Source organism: Cryptomeria japonica, chromosome 5 (assembly GCF_030272615.1).
Source record: "Cryptomeria japonica chromosome 5, Sugi_1.0, whole genome shotgun sequence".
Taxonomy (NCBI): domain Eukaryota; kingdom Viridiplantae; phylum Streptophyta; class Pinopsida; order Cupressales; family Cupressaceae; genus Cryptomeria; species Cryptomeria japonica.
Genome location: NC_081409.1, coordinates 684,946,006 through 684,950,822, shown reverse-complemented (window position 1 = coordinate 684,950,822; position 4,817 = coordinate 684,946,006). Strand labels below are relative to the sequence as shown.

At 33.5% G+C, this 4,817-nt stretch overlaps 1 long non-coding RNA gene across 1 annotated transcript; it reads right to left on the bottom strand.

Moving 5' to 3' along the window:
- Positions 1–621: 621 nt before the first annotated feature.
- Positions 622–3,768, bottom strand: LOC131040756 (uncharacterized). The gene is made up of 4 exons (XR_009372447.1): positions 3,069–3,768; positions 1,676–1,948; positions 1,401–1,583; positions 622–923 (listed from the first exon to the last, which is right to left on the bottom strand). It is a non-coding gene; the product is annotated as an uncharacterized LOC131040756 (long non-coding RNA).
- Between the last annotated feature and the right edge of the window lie 1,049 nt (positions 3,769–4,817).

Below are 4,817 nucleotides of genomic sequence, written 5' to 3'. Positions count from 1 at the left end.
CAACATGTGAACAGCATCTCTAGGGAAGAATTGCATTACATGGGATTTCATGTCATGACAACATCCATGGCATTGTAGGAAGGTTAGTAATCTGGTGCTCAGAATAAGTTCATAATCCTAGTAATATGCCCACTGGATATAATCCTTGAATTGGAAAAAGCTTAAAAGATAAGCTAAAATGTCATCTCATATTATTCTTATTAAGAATCATATCCGACTGTTAGTAACTTTTGGTTCACTCTGGCACAATAGAAGATTCTGGTCAAGTTTAAAGGAACAGTATACGCAAGAAACATACAAAACAAAGGTGGTAAGTAACACAAAATTGTGGTCAACACAATCTAAAACATTAGGCACATATATGTACCAGGTCCCATTTTTAATAATTCATGTCAACCTCATCAAGCACTTCAACTTCAATAATCCTGGCAGTTTTTTCCTAAATAAAACAATGGCACTCACCTAATAAATTTTCAAAAGATTCCAAACATCTCAATACTAGGAATTGTAAATTCACTCTATTCTATGAAACCTACTAACCTGAAGCCAAGGAACACTGTATCCCTACATCCCATTTAAAATATTAAAGAACAAACCTACCAGAGCTCCCAAAATAAGGAATCCAAAAAAAATATTAAACCCTGAACCAAAACTACTGATTTCCAATGGTAAACAAACTTCGCTACTCGGTAAAATACAGAACCAATAACACTCAGTGAACTGATACTTTGGCCTTACTTGAGTAGATGATTTGCAGGCTCTGTAAAATACTTGAAACCAAATAAACAACACAATGCTACACCAAAAAACTCTAGAGCAGGGCATCTACAGACATACCAGAAGACCAATAGGGCATTGCAGCTGTATGTTACTATGTCCTATGAAATCAGTGAACTGCTGAACCACATCTAATGGAGATGAACCTGCGAAGAAGTAGAAGTCCAGTGAACCTCCAATAAGCTTGTATGTCAGGTACAAAAAACAGTCATTCCATAGTTGTTCATAAATAGAACTCCATTATTGACATTTTAGTTCTATTGACATTTAGTTAAAATATATATGATCATAAACATTTAGGCTTTCTAAATCCATAATATCAAATGAATGTTCTTTAATCACAGAATAATTTTAAGTAATTACTTTTAGAGCAATATTTTGTGATTCATGTTTTTAACCTACAAAACATTTTGATGGACAACAAAGTATGGAAATGGGGGAAAGTTGAAACTATAATCCATTTATTCATCTTATATAAACTATCATTTATAAGAAATATTTGATCTCAAAATAGGAAGATAAAAGGCAGAATGGATAAAAGGTTTATTTATCTCCTATATCCAAATATACACATTGAATTTTCATAATACAAATGTAGAACTTAAATGAAAACAAGTATATACATGGTGCAGTGTATACGCTAGAGCACAAGGTGGCTTCCCTCTGCATGAGTCTGGCTAACCAAAATCAGCCATCTGAGCCTCCATGTGACTGTCCATTAGTACACTGGTGCTCATCTCCATGCACAACCAGAGGATTACCATCATGATGCAGATAACATAGCCATTCCCTCAACAATTTCATATCTGCTGACCCAGCCAAAATCACACTTCCTATCATTAATCAATTCATACAAAAGTAATAGTGAAGCTGATGTGTGAAGGCTTGTGCTGATTACCAGATATTGAAAACTAAGCTGCCATACAAGGAGTTGAACAGAACCTCTCCATAGGATTTGTGCTTGGCAAATCCAAATGGATTAGCTGTGCAGGTGAAGATCAACTCATTGCCTGAGAACACAGAAAAGTCAAACACTGGGTTAGCTGTTTTGAAAATATGGTTTCCTTCTATAGCAGTTACTTGTGATCTAGGAATCAGGTCATAAGGAACATCCCGTCTCTTCTTCTCTTCATCGGTTAGATGAACTCTTGCTGGACCCTGCATCTCATGCCTGCATTTGAACTCACTTCATCAGTCCTTTACTCAAGACAAAAAAGGATTAAAAATAAACATGAGTGAAAATAAACCAAAACATTCATTCCCAAGAAAATCAAAACAGTGTGGAAACCAAAAGATTAAGAGAAAAATGGCCAGCCAAATCTTAAGTATTTTATCTACAGATCTATATTCCAAATGGATAAAAATAACTAATGGGTATTAGGTGAAAATGTATTAATTACATTAAAGCATTAAATCATCTCCAAAACCAAAAATGTCATTGCCACCACCGTTACCGTAATGCAAGCAACAACAAAAGCTTAAAGGATAATGGTACTAAGGGTAAACAACTAGGCTTACAGCTTCAAGGGTAGACGGTAATAATACTAAGGGTGTATAAAACTTATTTAATTGTTTCAAGTGAATATTATTGTGTCAGATGGTATAGTTGGAAATGCTCCGGCAGATATGTATGCAAAGGAATGTGGAACCCTATGTTTAACGCGTGAGCTGTTTGACAGAATTCCTTTAGAGGAATGTGAAACCATAGACATTGCGTGTGAACTGTTTGACAGAATTCCTTTAGAGGAATGTGAAACCATAGACATTGCGTGTGAACTGTTTGACAAAATTCGTCAAAGAAATGTGATCTCATGGCGTGCCATGATCTCTAAATGCACAAAATGGACATGTGGAAAGACCAATTAAAGCTGATCTGTATTACTCTGGTTATGGCGGTTGTTTCGCCATTTCTTGCACCTGATAGGTTTGGGATTGAATCCATTCAAATGGAGGGTGAAACTGTAGTAACGATGAAGGAAACGAATATGTATTGGGTTTCCTTACATACCATAATAATAATGAGTAGATTCGTTTTCAAGCAAACCAAAAGGTCGGCCATCGTCAACTTTATTGTTCCTTCGAGGGTGTGGCTTGCAACTAGGAAAATATCAAGTTCTACATAATAATTTAGTAAGGGTGAAAATGGTGTGAGTGGCAAGAAATGGTAAGGAAGAACGTAATCAGGAAGTTGCTATTAAGAGAATGAAAACTGCAAAGTTTATTACGCCAACTTGAATTGATTGAATTTGCGAAAAACAGTAATGAAATCTTTCTTGTCTATGAAGAATTACCTGGAAGAAGATTTTGCCCTCGCTTGATCTGCCTCTTCCTCTGCTCTGCCTTTCCTCTCCTCTGCCAGAAAAATGTAACACCAAAAAAAATAGACAGACAGGCCAAAAACAATACAGACCAGCGTGCACGCTGCACACAAGAAAATGAAAAATGAAAACAAAGCAAGCACTTCAAAAAAAAAATGAACAAAATAGAGAGAAAGAATAGAACATTGACCGAAAGGGGCAATCAGAGAACAGAAGATTGACAGAAAGGGACAATCACGGAACAGAACATCAACAGAAAGAGGCAATCAGATAAAGAAAGAATGTCTGTAACCGAATGAAACTGAAATGTTTATATTTATCTTAATTTCAAATGCTTTTTTTCTGGTCTCAATCAAAATTTGAATTCTCCTTCCCGTTATCATTCTCCCAACGGCTAGTCTTTTATGGGTAATCTTCTATGTCGCCAACGGCAATCCAGCTATGGGCTCCGGCACGATGATCCCAAATGCCCTGGACGGTTGTTTCTTTGGTCACTGTTGTTTATTTGATTTGGCTTCCACCAGCATTTCCATTTTGTTTGATTTCCCTTAGCCGCCATCATTACGCGGTGTTTGTTTTCATTTAAATTATAACAAATCCATTTGGTCCAAGAGGACCAATAATGTAGGGCACTGGCTACGCAGCGGACAAAATGGCCCGCCCGGTTTGATTGGACGTGGTGGCTCTTTCTATTATGCACATCCCTGCAGTCTGTCCAACCTCTTTTCTCCGTAAAACAAATTAAATGTTTTGTTTTTGTTCTTTTGGAATTTATTTTTTTCCAAATCATTTTCATTTTAACTTCTATCTTTTACAATAAAATTATTTATTTACTTAAAAAAAATTAATTTAATTTAATTTATTTTTAATAAATTAAAGATGTTAAGAAAATTTAAATATAAATTAATTTTTTTTTTTGAAATAATTAAATTATTTTAACTTGTCATAAATTTATTTTAACTTGTGTAACTTATTATCTTATAATATGTTAAATATAAAATTATAACAATTAAAATTATACAAATTATATGAATTAAAATGAATGATTGTTATCTTTTTTATATTAATCTTTATTAATTATTTTTATTATTATAGTTTTTACAAGATTAGTACTATATATTATCAATATAATATAATAATTTTGTAGTAAAAATAAAAACTATAATAATCAAAATAATTAATAAAGAATAATATAAAAAACCATAACAATCTTTCATTTTAATTATAATAATTTGTATAATTTTAATGTTAGTCTTATGGTTAGGGTTAGGAGGTTATGGTTAGGATTTACATGATGGCTAAGGTAAGGATTTACAACATGGTTAGGGTTAAGGTTAGGATTATTGTTAGACTCACAACTTGGGATTATGGTTAGGAATATCGTTATGGTTAGGATTAGGATTTACATTATGGTTGAGGTTAGGCTTAGATGATTAGGGTTAGGGTTAGTTTTATGATTAAGCTTAAGATTTAGGGTTATGACTAGGATTATGGCTAGGGTTAGTGTTGATGTCATGGTTAGGGTTAGGGTTAGGAATTAAGATGAAGTATTAATCCATTATAGATTTTTCTTTTCAATAATTTATTTTTTGACATAATTATGTAGATATCAATTACATTTCTACCATTTTAGGGATCTCCAAAGATTAATAAGATTCATTCCAAACTTTAGAGGAAGGAATATGGTTATGGTTAGAGTTAGGATTTACATTATGGTTGAGG